The sequence below is a fragment of the Juglans microcarpa x Juglans regia genome, chromosome 2D (genome assembly GCF_004785595.1).
Source record: "Juglans microcarpa x Juglans regia isolate MS1-56 chromosome 2D, Jm3101_v1.0, whole genome shotgun sequence".
NCBI lineage: Eukaryota > Viridiplantae > Streptophyta > Magnoliopsida > Fagales > Juglandaceae > Juglans > Juglans microcarpa x Juglans regia.
In genome coordinates, this window is record NC_054596.1 from 23,153,197 (window position 1) to 23,174,115 (window position 20,919).

Below are 20,919 nucleotides of genomic sequence, written 5' to 3' on the forward strand. Positions count from 1 at the left end.
GAATGAATAGTTGAGCCCGAGATATGTTGGGCCTTACCAAATAGTGGAAAGAATAGGCCCAATAGCATATAGGATTAAGTTAACAGTGGAATACCAAGAGGTACACAACCTATTTCACACCTCCTCATTGAGGTAGAGTTTCGAGAACCAAAAATCCTGAATAATTAGTTCAAATAAGATTCAATTACAACTGAATCTTACTTATAAGGAGAGACCAGTACGAATCATGGACAAGAACGAACATAAACTACAATCCAAATTCATACTCTTGGTGAAAGTGTAATGGGGAAGCCTAGGGAATGAGGAGTTTGCATGGGAAATCGAAAGAGTCTTGAGGGAACAATTTCCCTATTTAATTGAGCCGCAGTAACATATCTATAATGCACTAGATAAGGATGATTTTGCCATTCTCGAGGTAGGAACGCGACTATAAATAACCTTCGAGTTATCAACTCTAGTTCACCATGGTGCGAGAGAAGAAGACTGCACGAAATGCAACCTTGCCACTAGAGATAATACAACACTTTATGGAGGAATGGCGGGAAACAACAAGGTTGACAGAAGAACATCCACAAGATGATGTTGGCTAGGGTCCTGAATAGAGAAATGCTGGAACAACACAAGGAGGACTGTCGACTAGAAGAGGAGGACCGTCAACGAGACTAGTGGGAGCGTCGATGAAATGAGGAGTAGAGTCAATGAGATAAGGAGGATCATAAAATAGCTAGGGCCCTGAATAGAGAAATGCTGGAACACAACGATGATGTTGTGAGACCATGGGTACTCCACATACGTTCCAAAATGGTGACTTCCAAGATGAGGATGAAGGTGAGGTCTCACCAATATCAAACAACATTGAATCTAGTGGAGGAGCTAGTATACCAGAAAACAGCAGAGGCGGATGCTACAGAAGCAACCAACAAAGAATACAAGGGGAGGAAACCCTTGATCCTGTGCAGAGCTGGGAGCACTCGAAGATAACATGGAGGAGCTCGGAAGGCAACAGGTGTCATACCCAAGGCCCATGCTCCCTTAGAGATCGCACAACATGAGTACGCCTCAGGAGATGGAATACAATCTTACAGGACATATTTTTGACCTAAGCAGTATGGCCTAATTCCACATGGGAGACTCCTTGATGAGTGTACAAAAGTGCATTTTAAATACCCTATTATTGGGCTAAAATGCTAAAATATGAATAGAAATCATAGGAATTGATGTGTATTCTTGAATTGAGTTTCTATTTACTTTGGAATACTCCTGAATAAATTTTTATGTTTAATTTCAGAGTATATAAATGAGCAAGTCCAAACCCAGTCAAATTCAAAGGACTTTCAAGTGGGCAAGAAGTTAGAAAAACCTAAGAACTTTCAACGAGTATAGAACTCTTCAAATAAAGGTAATGATGGAGTTTGAGAGTAATTCAGATCAAAAGAAAAAGTGAGTCCAAAATTCGCTAGAAGATAGGCTGTACATACTTTTGTATTTTAATCATACTCTCAAATACTAGATTGATATAATTCTTGATGCGTTGGAAATCTATCTTAAAGGGATATAAAGTTGTCTACAGTAAGGATTTCTAAATTCAAACTCCTGAAGTGAGTATGTGGCTGCCAAAATGAGTCCTAAAATTTAATCGATTTTGTATGCGGGAATATGAAAGATATTAGGGTTTCTTTCCTACCCTATATAAGCATTTCATTAGCACAAAATTGAAAGTTTTTTGGGAGAGGAGGAGGCACAGTTCTTCTATAGAGAACTAAATCTTGGGTAAAGCCTAGGGTAGAAATTGATTGATAAAAATACTTTGATTTTATTTCAATTCATATGTTAAGCTTTATTGTTTAAGATTCTAGGATTCAATTCTCCATTTGTTTTGGATATTATAAATTTGAGACAATTATATTAAATCTTGCTATTGATTTTGTTGAGCTATGTGATTATGAATATATGATTGTGACTTAAACAACCTTTTTATACCATTGATGTGATCTTCTGCTGCACTATTGTTTATGAATATAGGGTCATCTTTAGATGTGATATTCATCTTTATATATGAAAATCGTGATTTGTAAAGGGAGAATAGATTCTAGAATTAAATTTGAGAAAGTAGATGAATATAATGTCATATCTTTCAATTAGGAATTTGGTGCTATAATTCTTAGTTGTGTATATCGGTTGGATTGAAAAACTGATAGTATTGGATCCAGTTGACAGAAGCCCAAAGCTTTACTTATCTTCTTATCCGTGCCCTAATCTCATTTTAATTACGTGCTTTAGGTAGAATTTCAAATTCTTGTCATATTATAATTTGATATTTTCTTTTAAGCTTGCGTCCTGTTGTCTTTCTTCTGACTCCTTATGGATCGACACCCTGAACTATACTATAATATCGCGTACTAGTTTGGGCGTAAGCAAATTTTGGAGTCGTTGCTGGAGAGACGGTAGAAGAATTGCTAGATAGTTTTTCTTTTCAGTAGTTTGTAAAGGCGGTAATTTCGTTCCTTCTTTTAGCTTGCTGCATTATTCTTTTTTCTTCTTTCTTTTTATAGTATTTTTATTTTTTTAGCATTATTTTTTTACCTTGCATGCACTGATATATAGACGCCTTGGGTAGATTTGCTTGTAGGCCCGTGCTGGAGTCAAAATCAAATTTTTTAAATCCTTTATTTAACAATCAATCGAGTCCCGAAGAAATGAGTGAACACGAAGATCAACCCACTAGAACTATTCAGGATTGCCTCCACCCTACATGCACAACGACACCATCATGCATCATGTTTCTAGCTAATACTCGCGAACTAGATTTTAAAACAGGGATGATACAGTTACTCCCTACTTTTCATGGCTCGGAAAATGAAAATCCATATGTGCACATTAGAGAGTTTGAGGAAGTAGTTGTGACTTTTCATAGTCAAAATGCAACTGATGACGTTGTGAGACTTAAGTTCTTTCCTTTCTCTTTGATGGATAGAGCTAAAAGTTGGCTATACTCACTAAGATCCCGGAAGATGACTCAGGTCTTCTTTAATAAATACTTTCCCCAATATAAGACCAATGCTTTAAAAAGGCAAGTCTCCACCTTTGCACAAAATGACAGTGTGACTTTGTATCAATCTTGTGAGAGATTTAAGGAGTTGTTGAGTATGTGTCATCACCATGGGTATGAGAATTGATGCTTAGTGAGCTATTTTTATGAGGGACTTACACCTAGAGAGTGCCAATTTGTGGAGATGATGTGTAACGGTGAGTTCTTACAGAAAGATCCTGATGAGGCCATAAAGTACCTCAATGAGCTTACTGAAAAAACTCACACTTGGACTGGACCTAGTGCTATTGAGAGCACAAATAGGTCACGACCTACGAGAAACCCAAATGGTGGTGGACATTACCATCTCAGAGAAGAGGATAACCTAAAGGCAAAGGTTGAGATGATCATTAGGGAGCTAGAGGTGTTAAAGACTAAGGACTTAAAGCCAACACACGTGGCTTATCATGCAGAGTTTTTTGGACCATGTTTTGTGTGTGGCGGGGTAGATCACCTTACCTAAGAGTGTCCCACACTTGCTGAGATGAAATGGATGTATGAGGAACAATGTAATGCCTTAGGTATGTACAAGAAGTCTTTTACACCTTACTCTGATACCTATAATTCGGGGTGGTGCAATCACCTTAATTTTGGCTAGAAGTCTGAAAACCAGCCGCCTGCACAACCCCCTAGATCATATCCTGCACCATATCATGCACCTTCATCTTTTAGGAGTCCTTTAGAAGACATTGTATATGCTTTTATTGAGGTACAGGGTAAGACTAACCAAAAGTTTGAACCTTTGATTACGCAAGTTGTTGAAGAAAATAAGAAGATAAAGAGCCAAGTGTCCAAATTGATGAGCTCTTTAAGTGTGAATGAGCGTGGCAAGTTCCCTTCTCAAATTCAATCCACACTCCAAGGTCAACTTATAGCTCAAGGAAATTTGAAGGAGGTCAATGTCATTGTGACACGAAGTGGTAAGTCCTTACACATCCTAACAACTGATAAGCCAGAGGATGTTGAAGAGGAACAGTGCATTGATAGTACCGAGTCACCCAAGAAAGCCAAGGTAATTAAGAGCCTAGTTAAGGTACCATTTCCTCAAGTTTTAAAATCTGTTATGCAAACTTTGGATTCTAGCTATGAAATCATGGAGAACCTCAGGCAGGTAAAGACCTCAGGCAGGTAAAGATCAACCTTCCTCTTTTGCATTTTATTAAACAAGTTCCTACTTACACAAAAGTTCTTAAAGATTTGTATACAATTAAGAGGAAGCACCATGTTAAGAAGACAACATTCTTGATAGAACAAGTTAGTGCTTTAATTGAGTAGCGGATTTCTCCCAAGTACAAGGATCCCGGTTGTCCAACCATTGCATGCAGCATTGGAAATCATGAGTTTGGGCAAGCTTTGCTAGATTTAGCAGCTAACATGAATCTAATGCCATATTCTATTTATTTGCAGTTGGGGTCGGGAGAAATCAAACCAACCACTATGGTATTACAATTTGCTGACCATTCAGTCAAAGTACCCCGGGGTGTGGTAGAGAATGTTCTAATTCAAATTGACAAATTTTATTATCTTGTTGTTTTCCTAATCCTTGACACTAGCTCTGTTGTTGATACTACTTCTAAAATTCCTTTGATTTTAGGTAGGCCTTTCCTTGCCACTGCTAATGCTCTTATTAATTTCAAGAATGAGCTCATGAAGCTGTCTTTTGGAAACATGACTCTCAAGGTGAATATCTTCCATATTGCAAAACAGCCAGAAGATGATGACAAGAGCCACCAGACATACATGATTGACTCACTCATGGATAGGGGAGTTTCTACAGCTCATGATTTTAATCCCCTTGAGTCTTTTTTTGTTAATTCTGAGTTTGATTCTATCAATGATCCATCTGATGTAGTTGATATTTGTGCTATTTTTTTATAGAACTCAAGATTATGGCACTCGGGCATGACAACCGAAATTTGAGGAGTTGCCTGAGAAAGGTGAAAAACAAATTCCTTCAACTGTGGAAGTACCAAATGTTGAATTGAAGCCTCTCCCTAAGGGTTTAAAGCATGTTTTCCTTGGTCCAGCCTTAGGTTGGAGCATTGCTAATATAAAAGGTGTTAGTCCCTTAGTCTGTTCTCATAAAATTAATTTGAAGGAAGGAACTAGCCCTCGTAGAGACCCCTAGCGTAGGCTTAATCTCACTATGAAAGAAGTGGTGAAGAATGAAGTGTTGAAACTATTAGACGCAGGAATCATATATCCTATTACTGATAGTAAATGGGTAAGTCCTACACTGGTTGTTCCTAAAAAGTCAGGTGTTACTGTGGTGAAGAATGACCTGGGAGAGTTAGTACCTACAAAACTTGTGAGTGGGTGGCGAATGTGCTTTGATTACAGAAAATTGAATGCTGCCACCCAGAAATACCATTTTCCTCTCCCCTTTTATTGATCAAATTCTTGAGCGTGTGGCTGGTCATCCTTTCTATTATTTCTTGGATAGTTATTCTGGTTAGATAAAAACTTGGGACTGGATGAGTTTAAAAGAGGTTTTCACACCAGTCAATCATAGTATGACATGTAGCCTCTCCAAGAAAAAAAGTGCTAGAGCCATGCCCACCCAATCAGGCTCTTTTCCTTCTCCCTCCCGAGATTCCATCCCCTGCCTCGGTTCATCTGCAAGCAACCCTCATTTCTAAGATTTCTCCATCTACTTGAAATTGGCCGATCTCAACACAGGGACCCAGAGCTTGCTAAAGAGGGAAAGGTTGAGAAGTTGCCTTTCGTGTCTTGATGTTCCTTAGAAGCTATTTTTGTCCCCTCAGGAAACCTTTGTTGGCAAACTCCCATCTATCTAGATCAGTTTCATTTCAGAAATGGATTGATTTAGATCTCTCATCAGTTCTTGCCCTCATCAAGTTCTTTATCCCCAATATCTAGTGGTTCTAGCTCCTCCTTCCCATCCTTTTGCTCCTTTCTCGCCTTACCAAGACCTTGCATTTCCAATGTAAGTGCTTCAAGCTCCGATACTTCAAACCCATATTCTCCCAATTCAAGTGGCTTAAGTTTAATGGGTTTTGATCTTTCACAACCACTCTGCCTTCATTGGCGGCCACTCTTGCCCAAGTAGGTCCTTGATCGATTGGCCTCCTCCTTTTCTGTTGGACTAATTGCAGGATAGAGATTGGGTTTTGCATTGCTCTAGCTAAAGAGGACATCATTTGTTGTTGCTTCATTTCTGTCCCCTGTAACCTTTGTTCCATTACTTGAAGGCAAGCTCTAGTATTTTATTGCTGCTGCCTAAGCTTCACTAGTTCCATTATTAATACTTGCTTGTCATGCTTCAGAAGGTCGATTTCTCCGTCCACTCCAAACCGGCCGACCTCAACATAGGGACCTAGAGCTTGCTGAAGAGGGAAAGGTTCAGAAGTTACCTTTCGTCTCTTGATGTTCCTTGGAAGCTATTTCTAGCCCCTTAGAAAACCTTTGTTGGCAATATTAACTTGCTTCCAATATGACTGCCCTGAGTCATGATGGGCGTCGTCCCTCTTTTCTTTTTGTTTTGTTTGTCGTGGTGGGAGCAGAATTGGGGGAGAGGGAGATGGAGAGAAAGAGGGTTTTTTTTTCCATAAATGAGGCTTAGTTGCAAGTGCAGATGAACTGAGGCAGGGGAGGGAGAGAGATTCGGTGGAAAAGAAGGGGATTGGGTGGATTCGGCTCCAACATTTTTTTTCCTAGAATGCCTACATGGCACATTATGATTGACTGGTGTGAAAATCTTTTTTAAACCCATCCGGCCCCAAGTTTCTCTCTTCTGGTTATTAACAAATTGAAATTGCATTAGAAGTCTAGGATAAAACCACTTTCACTTGTCCTTTTGGTACTTATGCTTTTCGTAGAATGCCATTTGAATTGTATAATGCACCTGCTACCTTTCAACGTTACATGATGAGCATTTTTAGTGACATGGTTGAAAATTGTATGGATGACTTGACTATTTTTAGATCTTCTTTTGATACATGCTTATTGAATTTAGAGAGAGTGTTGACTCGTTGTGAGGAGAAGGAATTGGTTTTGAATTTGGAGAAATGCCACTTTATGGTACCTTCAGGTATTGTCTTAGGGTATATTTTTTCTTCTAGGGGGATAGAAGTTGATCAATCTAAGATTGAATTAATCTCTAAGTTGCCTACACCTAGGACAGTAAATTGGACAGCGAAGGGAGGGGAAACCTTTTATCATTTACTATGCTAGTAGAACTCTAAATAGTACTCAGATAAATTATTCCACCACTGAAAAAGAGTTGCTAGCTATAGTGTTTGCTTTGGATAAGTTTCATGCTTGCTTGATTGGTTCTCCTATTATTATTTTCACAGATCATGTAGCCCTTAAGTACCTTCTTACAAAGAAAGATGTTAAGGCACAACTAATACGGTGGATTTTACTTTTGCAGGAATTTGACATCACCATCAAAGACAAGAAAGGAGCGGATAACGTAGTGGCTAACCATATCTCAAGGCTCACATTTGAGGACACCTCTGACCACCTGCTAATTAGGGATAATTTTTCCGATGAGCATTTACTTTCTATTACTTCTCTACCATTGTTTGCTCATATTGTGAATTATTTGGATGTAGGTGAGATACCGATGGATTGGAGCGCTCAGGACAAGAGGAAGTTCATGACTGAGGTACATAATTTCTACTGGAATGACCATTTTCTTTTCAAATACTGCTCTAACCAAATTTTAAGGCGTTGCATCCCTGATGAGGAGATTGCTAGCGTCTTGAAATTTTTTCACTCCCAATCTTGTGGGGGCCACTTTTCAATGAAGAAAACTGTTGCAAAAATTCTATAGTGTGGATTTTATTGGCCCACCTTGTTTAAGGATATAAACATTTATTGTCGCTCATGTGAAAAGTGTCAAAAATTAGGAGTTATGTCCCGTCGTAATATGATGCCCTTAAACCCAATTTTAGTAATTGAAATTTTTTATTATTGGGGTATTGATTTTATGGGACCATTTCTTCCTTCTTTTGGATATCAATATATTATTGTGGTAGTAGATTATGTGTCAAAATGGGTAGAGGCAGCAGCTTGCAAGAGCAATGATAATAGGATGATAATTAAATTTCTCAAAGAGAATGTGTTATCTCGATTTGGTACACCACGTGCTATCATTAGTGACTGGGGTACACATTTTTGTAATTGTTCTTTTGAGGCTTTGATGAAAAAATATGGGGTGGTACATAAGATCTCTACTACCTACCACTCCCAGACAAGTGGACAGGTAGAACTTGAAAATAGCGAAATTAAGCAAATTTTAGAAAAAATGGTCAACTCGGATCGCAAAGATTGGTCTTTGAGACTAGTTGATGCGCTTTTGGCCTACCGTACATCTTTCAAAACTCCCTTAGGCATGCCACCTTATAGGCTTGTTTTTGGAAAGCCTTGCCACTTACCTGTGGAGTTTGAGCATCAAGCTTATTGGGCCATCAAGCATTTCAATTTTGCTATGGGAGAAGCAGGTAAGCTTAGAAAATTTTAGTTGAATGAGTTAGAGGAGTTGAGAAATAATGCTTATGAGAACTCTAGAATCTATAAGGCTAAAATAAAAACGTTTCGAGATAAAAATATTTTGAGAAAAATATTTAAGCCTAATGATCGAGTGTTCTTATATGATTCTAGACACCAAAAGCACCAAGGAAAACTTCGGTCTAGGTGGACCAATCCTTTTGTAGTGAAGAATATTTTTTCCAATGGGGCGGTAGAAATAGAGGATCATAAGCAGATCTTTAAAGTAAATGGTCAACGTCTTCAAGTATTAATTGATAAGCAAGTTTCGAAAGTGGAAGACATTCCACTTGTTGATCCGGTCTATCAACCTTGACCACACCACGCAAATATGTTTTTTTTTATTTGTTTTTTTTATTTGTTTTGTTTTATTTTTGTTTTCTCTTATTTTCCTTCTTTTCCTTTTTGTTTGTTGTTATTTTGTTTGTTTTTGTTTGCAGTTTAGTTTCATTTTGTCATTTCAGGTTACCATCTTTGGTGCTTAGCGAGATACACACGTCACTCATCAGGTGTATTCTACCATTTTTAGTTACTCCCCATTCAAATTTGAACATTGAGGACAATGTTTCATTTAAGTTGGGGGGTGGTGGTGCAAATTCAATATTTAAAATCCTTATTGGAACTCTGTGGCATATTTTCATGTGTCAAAGTTTTTTTAATTTGCATCACACGTACATCATTTTCACATGTGTACTCATTCTCATTCATAGCCATCTTCGTGAATTCATCAAAGCCACCATAATCATTTTTTACTAAAGTATTCACAAAACCCATAATGCATTCATCCAAGCTTTATAGTAAGATGGTGGTTTGACACATGTAGCTAGAGAACTTTTTTGCTTAAGTATTCAAGTGAGTCTTGGAGAGGATTGAGTGTAACACTCCTCTCCTTCCTTCTGACGTACGTTCTTTCTTTTTGACGTAAGGTTTCTTCTTTCTGACTTTCGCAAATTCCAAGGATGAGATTATGCAATAGTATGTCCTTTCCCCCTAACTGTTGCGAGCCTCATCATGAGGGCTGAACCTCGATGACGTGTTTCAAAAGATATTACGTGACTTCTAAGGCACGCCCAGTGTTTTAAATGTATTGAAAATATTTATAAGGAGTATTTCTAGTGTTATTGAACTAAGTTTGATTTTAAATAGGACAAGAGCTCCAAAAATATTATAATTGTCGGAAATCATTTTAAGATTATTATTAAAATGATTTCAGTTATTTAAAATATTATGGGATTTAACTTATGTTTAAAACTCTAATTAAATTAAATGTTTTATTCTTTTAAAGATATTAAATAAGACTTCATCATTTATTAATGATGAATGAATATTATTCTATAAACTAAAGTTTTATTTAAATAATATTCTACCTTAATTCCTTTAAGTGCTTTTAATTAAGTTAATGTTTACGCATTTTTAAATCAGTATTTTAATCCCCCACCGTTAGATCTTTTTGAAGATCCCAAGACGAAGGGACTGGGTTAAATACCCAGACCCCTCTTCCTTCTCCCTCACTTCTCCCCCAGCTCTCTCTCTCTCTCCTCCCTCAGCTCACACTTACGCGGTACGCTAATCCTCTCCAAGCCGATTCTTCCTCTACCCAGCCCGGTGCCGCCGTGCGCTGGTAGGTCTCACCTCCACCACCACTGACACCACCTCACTCCAGCGAGCCTCCCCACACCGGTCTCCCTCTCTCACGGTCTCTCTTCCTTTCCCTCGGCAGTGCACAGCCCAAATGGGCTTCACGTTGCTGCGCTACCGTGCGCCGTCCTCTGGCGCCACCACCTCCATGGTAGCCCCTCCTCCCACCGGCCATCACCCTCCAACGAGCTCGGGCCCCTCCATGCAACCACCTTCTCCACCTACACGTACACAACCTTACCCATGCACGGGTTGACTGTGCACGTCCCTAGCGCCACCATGCTCGGCCCCCTTGGCCATCAGACACCACCGCAAGCTCCTCCTAGTCTCCCCCTTCCTCCTCCATCTGACCCAAGGCCCATAGCCTCCCTCCCTCATGCATGGGCTTCTCCCGTCCACCGCCTTACACCGCCACCCACGGTGCTCAGCCACCGTTATGAGCCTCCTCAAGCGACCATTGACCTACCCTAACCACCCATGGGCCCGATCTGCCACCTATGCTCTCTCACTATCTGACGGCATCTCTCCCTCTCACACGACCATTCCTCTCTCCATCACCTTGGACCACCGTGCCACCACCATCGAGCCTCCACGGCTCCACCAGAAACCTTCCTTGGTCTAACCCTAAGCCCGAACCACTACTTTATGTGGTGGGTAGCCACTGCACGTGATGGACAACCACTGTACACGGCTAGATCAGCCGTGTTATGCTCCTTGCCACCATCACAAGGCCACCTTGTGTCCTTCCAAGACCACACTTAGCTATCCAAATGCCCAAACAATCATTGTACGTGGGTTAGCAGCCACGTACAACCCTTCTAACATCATCGGCCGTGACGATCAGCGAGCAACGTACGGGTTATCCCATCGATAGTATAACCCTCTATCCTTCATTATTTATGTTAGATGTTGATTAGTTGATTAGGTTTTGGACTGTGCTATTGGTAATTGTGGAGTTCGCTATGTTATGATGTGCTGTTTGGTGAAGTGTTGGGCATTCTGTGTAGTGAAGTGTGGTGCAGTGTTGTGGGTTGTGTTATGTAGTGTTGTGAAGTATGTGCTGTAATGGTGGCATGACGTTGTGTGGAATAGGAAGAGTACACGCTAAGTGTACTCTATGTGGTGTAGCGTGTATGAAGGGAGTACACGTAGAGTGTACATCATGTGGTGCAGTGATGCACCATATGGCATGTACGCCATAGTGGTGATGTGGTATAGCGTATGAAAAGGGAGTATACGTGGAGTGTACTCCATGTGATGGGGCGATGCACCATATGGCGGGTATGCCATAATGGTGATGTAGCGTAGTGTGTATGAAGGGACTCCATGTGGTGGAGTGATGCACCATATGGCGTGTACGCCATAGTGGTGATGTGTCATAGTGTATGAAAATGGAGTATACGTGGAGTGGACTCCATATGATGGGGCGATACACCATACGGCAGGTATGGCATAGTGGTGATGTGACGTAATGTGTGTGAAGGGAGTACACGAGGAGTGTACTCCATGTAGTGGAGCAATTTACCATGTGGCACGTATGCCGTAATGGTGATGGGTCGCAGCGTGTGAGAAGGGAGTATACGTGGAGTGTACTCCAAGAGCCAGCGACACTCCGTGTGGGGTGTCACAGAGATAAGGATGGTTGTGTGATTGATGGGCGTGGAACGTGATGAGTAGTGTCGGGAACTGTAGAACAGTGTCCCGAAGTAGCTGTGATGTGGCCTATAGTCTGAGGTGAACTGTAATTGACTTATGACTGGGAGTATGTGTGAAGTAGCAAAACAAGTATCAGAGTAGTGCAACGGAAGCATGACTAGGCAACATCACGAAATGACGTGGTTACAGATAGTCGTGCTTGTGATGGGTGAGAAGTTAGTGTAGAAATCGTGTAGCAGGAACATGACGAGATGTCACGATGTGATAGGAGTACGTGAGGAACCGTACTCGTGATGAGTTAAGAGTTAGCGTAAGAATGGCATAGTGGGATGTCAGGTGATGTGACAAGGTTACAGTGTAGCTTGGGAGTAGTCCCGTGCTATATGACGTGACATAAGATGTGATTGTGAACGGAGTCTTGTCGTGCTAAGTGTTGGAATGAACTGTCAAAAGGGACGGGTAGCATGAAGAGTCATGCTAGCCGGGTTAAGAGAAGGTTGGTATCGGAGTATGGCCCTTGTCCCTGCGAGCAGGTGATCAACATGTTATGTGTTGGTCTCAGGTGATAAGGGGATAAGGTACGTAATATGTGCTGGACGGATTCACCATATATAATGGGTAATCTGTCCTAGACAGAGTTACACAGTGCTTAAGCCTCAGAGTTGGCTTAGATCCGTGTGGCTTGTATGGATACGAATGAGGATTAGTGTGAGCTAAGATGCACAAAGGCAGTTACGGGTGTATTGTCTAGGATTGTGATGCGTGATTCCATCGGTCGGAATCATGCGTCGCAATGTGGTTAGTAAGAAGAGTAAAACAAAGGCCTTAGTGTCTTAATCCTAAGGTGAATCATGGGTTCACTTTAATGGATGAGCACTCGAGACAAGACCTTGAGTTGGAAGATGTGGTGAGCGTAAGTAGTCCCCAAAGGGTTTAGCATAGTAAAGGACACGTAAGAGCACAGGATAGAAGGATAGTGTTCCAAGTGATGTGTAGCTCTATTTCTAGTTTAAGTTGCTTATGCATTAGATAGAGAATGACGTCAAGGTTATGTGTATGCATGTAGGTTGCCATCTGACACGCACATGAATGGACTGCATGATATGAAAGTAGCATAGAGTCCAGGTAAGTGTTACATTCATACTCTTCTAGAGTTTTCTAAAATATAATGAAATGAAAACGAAACGCTTTTCCTCACGATGCCTTACAAAAATGATGTTTTTACGAAAGCATGTAAGTGTTCAAAGGTATAAGTATGTACGGCTCCTCCTTGGCAGCCCTCTATTTACGCACCCAAAGTAATAGTTGTACGCTTGTGAATGGATGACTATACGCTATATCTATTGTATGTATTTTCTAAGAAAATTCATGAACTGATGAAAATGCATGAAAGACGATTTTCGGGCTTATGCCTCAAACGATGTTTTCTCATGAAAAATAATGTTTTCTCATGAAAGGACTATTAAATGAAAGAAAAGAAAAGAATGAAAGCTCCAGCTCTTTAAAGCTGACATGAATGAATGAATGAAAAGTAAAGAAAGACATTAAAACTTATGCTTTTATGGATCCTACAAACCGATGCTTTTATGAATGCCATGAGGTGATGCTTATGAATGCCATGAAAGACGACGTTTAAGCCCATGTTTTTAAATGATGTTTTCCATGAATGAACTGTTAAATGAAAGATAGAGATGAAATGAAATGTAAGTTTAAGCCCATGTTTTAAACGATGTTTTTCCATGAACTGAACTGTTAAATGAAAGGACTAAACTGTAAGAAAGGACTAAAATGAAATGAATGTTTAATATATGAATATATGTAACGGCCACATGAATAAATGAAAAGGGTACCAATAATGGGCAGATTGCAATGCCGGATAAGTAGTACTGGAAGTGCACCTAGTGCTGCCCCCTAACTGAAAAGGGATTCCCAACCCATGGCCATGGGAGGAGTCTAGGTTCAAAGGAAGATCGCTAACCCCAATACACGGGGTGTAATAGTGTGTACTGGCCTATGAAAGTGATAAGAAGAAAGTATGAATGTATGAACGCATGAATGCACGAACTCTTGAAGAAATGAAAGCACTGATGGGGGGACACATTTTACGAAAAGTAAACCCCTTTTAAAAGAAAATCTCGTCCAGTGATATTTTCAAACGAACACACGTATACATGTACGTATAGTATGTATGAATGATGAATGCATGAATGAAAACCTATGTTGTTATATTTTAACTGTATGAATTAATGCTTACGAGTCATCGACTCATTATTGTTTTTATGCATGTCCCTCCCCCCACAAGAACTGAATGTTCAGGACGGACACGGCCCATGGGGAAGAGCACGGAAATCTACGCATGAGTTTTAATTGTATGAGAGACCTTTTCATTGTAATATTAATGTTTTCCGCTATAAACCTCTTTTATTCTAAAAGCACATTTTATTTTATAAATGTAGAGTCTTGCACCCTGGGTATGCAAGTAAAAAGTTTTAAATCGAACAATTATTCTCGTCGTCCTTTCTAAAATTATTTTATAAAAAGTCACACCACATGCACGGGCGTTACATTGAGAGCCTACAAATACAGTAAATTATGATAAGCGTTTATTGATCTATTGAATTGGGCACTTCTTTTGAGAATATCATTACGTGGTTTGTGGTAAGATGGTGGATATACTTGGGATATGACGAAGGCCAACTTAGGATCAACGTTCGAGCCTTTCAAGCTAACCATTTCCATCATAGACCTCTAGTAGCCAACTTTGAGCCAATAAACACATGTAGCTTTTTCTTTTAATAAGTCCACATCATCCATGCCTCTCTACATTGGAGTATGGCCTATACACTGATTTTTCTACCCTTTTTACTTCCAAGTGTATATTAGGTGTGGAATTTGCATTTTCTTTCTTTTGTGTTGAGTTTTTCAATTTAAAAAAAAAAGTCAAGGTTGGGTAGAAATGCAAGAATACCAAAGTGGCGTGTGTTTCTTCATCAAATTATTATGAATAAAGAAAAAAAAAAGAGAGAGACGAGGAAGAAGAAGGAAAAGCATTATTATTCGATGATTTGAAAAGTTGGAGAGTACATCAAGTGAGAAGTGTGGTCTATTGAGATATTTAATAAGATTCCTCTTGTATGTACTTGGAAGTTTTTGAATCCTTTTTATACTTTTTTTTTTATATAGCCCCGAACCCAAGCCACATTACAACCTTTTGTGTTGACTGCTCTGATCCTAAGTAAGCTTTTGGAAAGAGTGGTGAAAGTCTCATTTGTTAGCGTTCATATCATAAGATCAATGTTTGCTTGTTGCTTGTACATAATTTTCTAATTCCCCATGAGAGTGTGTGTACACCCATTGTCAACTCCATAGAGAGAATCCTCACACGAAACACTTTTATACCCGTGAGTTTTGGAGTTGAACCTTTCGCTTGAGATGTTCTTGATGTTGCTGTGTCAGGGCTTCTGGTTAGATGGATATAGTTCGGAACACACACACACACACTCTGTGGATTGCTATAGGTGGATTGCTTGAGATAGGGTTATTAGATTCCTAAAATTGCTTTGATATATGAATATGAAAAGTGTGACTTGGTGGCCATTGTGTGTGATTTTCTTTGGTATCCTTCGTTGTTTTGGCATGAAAATTACTAGAGACTAGCAATAAGCAAGTTGGGCGGGGTGTGATGAGTGTACGAAAGTGCACTCTAAATACCCTATTATTGGACTAAAATGCTAAAATGTGAATAGAAATCATAGGAATTAAAGTGTATTCTTGAATTGAGTTTCTATTTACTTTGGGATACTCCTGAGCAGTTTTTTTATGTTTAATTTCAGAGTTTATAAAAGAGCAAGTCCAAACCTAGTCAAATTCAAAAGACTTTCAAGTAGGCAAGACATTGGAACAACCTAAGAACTTTCAACGAGTGTAGGACTCTTAAATAAGAAAAATGATGGGGTTTGAGAGTAATTCAGATCAAGAGAAAAAGTCAGTCTGAAATTCGCTAGAAGACAACCTGTACATACTTTAGTATTTTGCTCATAACTTTATGCTCAAATATTGGATTTATGCAATTCTTGATGCATTGGAAAGATATCTTAAAGGGATACAAAGTTATTTCTAATAAGAATTTCTAAATTCGAACTCTTGAAGCACATACATGGCTGCCAAGATGAGTCCTAAAATTTAGACGATTTTGTATACGGAAATATGAAAGACATTAGGGTTTCTTTCCTACCCTATATAAACATTTAATTAGCACGAAATTGGAAATTTTTTGGGAGAGGAGGAGGCACAGTTCTAGAGAAGAGAAAAATTCTATTTTTATTATTTCGTTCTTCTATGAAGAACTAAATCTTGGGTAAAGCCTATTGTGGAAATTGATTTGGTGAAAATACTTTGACTTTATTTCAATTCATATGTTAAGCTTTATTGTTTAAGATTCTAGGATTCAATTCTCCATTTGTTTTGGATATTATATGTTTGAGACAATTATATTAAATATTGCTATGGTTTGATTTTGTTGAGCTATAGGATTATGAATATATGATCGTGACTTAAACAAGCCTTTCATACCATTGATGTGATCTTCTGCTGCACTATTGTTTATGAACATAGGGTTGTCTTTAGATCTGATATTCATTTTTGTATATGAAAACCATGGTTTGTAAAGGTAGAATAGATTCTAGAATTAAATTTGAGAAAGTAGATGAATATAATGTCATATCTTCCAATTAGAAATTTTGTGCTATAATTCATAATTATGTATATCATTTGGATTGAAAAAGTCATAGTATTGGATCCGGTTGATAGAAGCCCAAAGCTTTACTTGTCTTCTTATCAATGCCCTAATCTCATTTTAATTGCATGCTGTAGGTAGAATTTTCAGATTCTTGTCATATTATAATTTGATCTTTTCTTTTAAGCTTGCATCTTGTTGTCTTTCTTCCGACTTGCTATGGATCGACACTCTGAACTATACTATAACACCTCATAACGTATGCGCCTTGTCTTATTAGTCACTCAGTCTCTACTATTCTTCAAGTCCGAAGGATAAATGGATGGTTGAGATCGAATGTCTCCCATCCAAGCAAGATAGAGGTCAGGGGAAACATCAAATTTCATCAAGACTGCAATTAGTAGTCGTGCCGTATAAAAGACAACAGACAATATCTCACTTCAGAGATTTTAAAGGACTTCAACACTCTTTTCCTTCTTTTCTACTCAAGGATTTCGAGAAAGCCGAGAGCTCAAAGTCTTCATCAACACAAGGATTGCCATTTCAACACAACTTTAGTATTAGAATACATTACAGTTAGGTTTACTCTTATGATCTTTCAAGCAATGTGGGGTAAATGTTTGTGAGTATGTTCAGGAGTTGCATATTCTGATTCTCATTTTGTTCTCTCATGAAAGAGCATACTTTGCTCATTATATTTATGGAATACTTTAATGATTATATTTTAAAATGATATGCTTTCACTGTGATATGTACTCATGATTCCATCTGTCATTCCTAAGGGCATGTTGGCACGAGTTTCTTATTGGTAGAGGGATTCCTCATGATGATGGGGGTGGGACGTTTCTATATAATCTTCACTTTATATAATGGGTAGAGAAAGTCCTTGTATTGGTCAGGTGGAGTGTCCTTGATGTTGTTTTAGTGGAGGTGTTCCACATGTTGACCGAGTAATGAGATTCTGTATGTCGAACAAGTGGAGTGATTCTTATGGAAATGCATGTTTTGCCTAGTGGGTGATTCATCACCATGCAATGAAAATGTATATGTTTTTCTTAGAGGGTGATTCATCGTCATGTTGTGAATATATATGTTTTTTATAAAGGGTGGTGACTCATCATGCTTATGAATACATGCGGTGAATATATATGTTTTTCTTAGAGGGTGGTTACTCATCATGCTTATGAATACATGCGTTTAACTTAGAGGGTGAGTCCTCACCATGCTTAAACTATGTGTGTTCTCACTCATTTACATGATATTGCACATACATATTTATCTCTCACAGTTGTAGGCGGACATGCAGTTCCGTTCTTTGAAACCGCTGACTTTGATGTAGATATAGCCTAGGAAAATTATCTAAAGGAAGAAAGATTGGTCCAACCTGAAGAATAGGTACGAAGGCCTGTCTCTTTTTTTTTTTTTTTTTTTTTTTTTATGAAAGTTAAAATTGTTATTCATGAACAACCACAATTACATCAAAGATTCAGACCGAATAATTTGAGAAATACATTATGGGAAAGAACTCCACCAAATTACTAGATCATCAAGATGTATAGCATACTTTGCCAAAGTGTGTGCTGCTTCATTAGCCATCTATCCCTTATGTTGGATAGAACATTTCAGGAGCATTTTCATCATATTCTTCACCTCAAAAATAAGGTTCCCCCCCCCCCCCCCCCCCCCCATAAAGATCTTGACTCACCTGGTGCTATCAATTCATTTATTATGAGTAAAGAATCACTTTCAATGATAAGCTCATAAATACCCATGGGGATACAAATTTGTAATCCTTTCAATATAGCAAGGAGCTCAATTTCCATTGGGTCATTAACTCCATTTTCCTTCATATTAGCAGCCATGATCACTTCACAAGAAGTATTTCTTAAAATAAGACCCATGCCTGCTCTGTTTAGAGTGTCAAAAACAGCCTCATCTACATTTAACTTCAAAGCATTTTGAGGAGGGGCCTGCCAACAACAACTGGGAAGCTTCCTGCTTTGTTTCTGAGATCTTGCTTCTTTGTAATCTATGGCCAAAGTCAGTGCATGCTCAATAACTTGATCTGTTGTTAAGATTTTGTTTTCAAAAACCTTCTGGTTCCTTCTATGCCACATGCTCCAAGCAATGAGAAAGTACTTATCAAAATCTTCAAATTTTCCTTGATTCATCACCTTAAGAACAAGCTGTATGACATCTAATTGAACCTCATTTGTAATTAAATAAGGAAAACAATGCTTCCACGACTGGCTTACAGAAGGGCAACAACATAATGCATGTGCCACATCCTCATCCCCCTTTGTACACCATTCACAAGGAGCTTCCTGCACTATATGTCGAGCTTTCAGATTCCTTCAAGTAGGCAGTCCATTTTTACATGCCTTCCATGCAAAGATTTTAATTCTATTAGGCACCTTCATCTGCCAAAGTTTCTTCCAAAGATGCCTCAGGTCTACTGCATTTGAGCTTTCACCATCTTGCTTAGAAAGCTTTTGAAAGAGATCATATGCACTCTTTACCTTGAAGATTCCAGACTTTTCTTGTTCCCAAATAATGCAGTCAGACCTACTCTCAGTACCTAACAAAACTTTGAAAACATCTTCTGCTTCTCGAGGGGTAATAATGTTCTGACTTTTCCCACATTCCACCACTGTGTTTCTTCATCAATAAGGTCTACTACAACTAAAGAATCATGTTCATGGAGATAAGCAAAATTCTGTATCAGTTTATGTCCAAGTAGCCCATAATCAGTCCAAACATTAATAGACTTACCATCCCTAACCCTTCATTTGCATCCTTTTAGCAATATATTCTTTGTTTCCCTTATTCCTCTCCAAACATATGAAGGGGGAGACGCTAATCTTGAATCACTAAAGCTTGAAGTAGCAAAATACTTTGCCTTGAAAATATGATGCAGCAAAGTTGTTTCTTCTATCATTATCCTCCAAGCCTATTTTGCAAGGAGGGATTGATTGAAAATCTGCAAGTCTTTGAAACTCAAACCTCCTTGTGTCTTAGCTTTACACATTTTCTTCCAGCTGATCCATCTCATTTTCCTGTCTTCCTTCTTTTGACCCCACCAGAAATTTGCTATCATGTTTTCTAATTCTCTACAAAGGGTACTTGGTATTCTAAAGCAACTCATTGTATAATTTGGAATTGCCAAAGCTACTGCCTTAATCAATATTTCTTTGCCTCCTTGTGATAATAATTTTTCCTTCTAGCCATTTAATTTTTGCCAAACTTTCTGTTCAAATCTGAAAAAGCTTGTCTTTTGCCTCTCCGTACCATAGGAGGAAGTCCAAGGTAATTTTCATATAATTGGCAATGTTGGATCCCCCAAAAAGCCATTATTTTCTCTTGTTGACTGCTATGGTTATTTTTACTAAACACCATTGTGGTCTTCTCTTTGTTCACCTTTTGACCTAATGCCCTTTCATAGATATCAAGGATCTACTAGATATGCAAACAAGATTGCAAAGTTGCCCTGCAAAACAACACACTGTCATATGCAAATAAGAGATGATAGCTTAGGAGCTTTTTTGCAAATCTGTATCCCTTCAATCTGTTTTGATCTCTCAACGTGCTGCAATAAGGAAATCAGTCCTTTTGTGCACAATAAAAAAAGGTAAGGGGAGATGGGTCCCTTTGCCTTAAACCTCGAGATGGAATTACAGGACCTTTAGGCACCCGAGTCACTAAAATATCAAAAGAAATAGATTGCATGCAAAGCATTATCAACTTGATCCATCTGTCACCAAATCCCATTTTCTACATAACAGTTTTAAGGAACCCCCACTCCACTCTAAAGCATTAGTGTTCTTTTGATTGACTAGGTAATTTGTTCATATCAATTTATATTATTGAAATTTATTCCTATAATTATTTACTTCTCTAATTAACTTAGGAGTGAGAGGACCATACTAGCGCAAGGGAATAGACCACCAATCGAGTTTGAGTGGAAGGCAAGGGAATAGACCACCAAGAGAGTTACTTGCCCAAGGCGAGCAACAATCGGGGAAGGACTAGGGCATATATGGGAGTTTTACAGAACAACATAGAAATGCTCAAAATGTCGAAGTGTTGGATGCAGAATCCCACAGTCCAACCGAAGAGCCACATCCAAAGTGGGTCTGTAGAAAAGGTTACGACTTGGCAAATCATATCATCTAATCCCGAGGTATGGTCCAACGTCACATAGGACACCCTTACTCGATGAGAGACTAAGGACTGGAAGTAAGTCAGGCAATAAGGATATGCTAACCATGTCCTACCGATCTGTCTCTAT

The 20,919-nt window shown here is 38.8% G+C and overlaps 1 pseudogene; it reads right to left on the reverse strand.

Annotated features, from left to right (window-relative positions):
- Positions 1-5,926: 5,926 nt before the first annotated feature.
- Positions 5,927-18,802, reverse strand: LOC121249380 (annotated as a pseudogene).
- Positions 18,803-20,919: the final 2,117 nt, after the last annotated feature.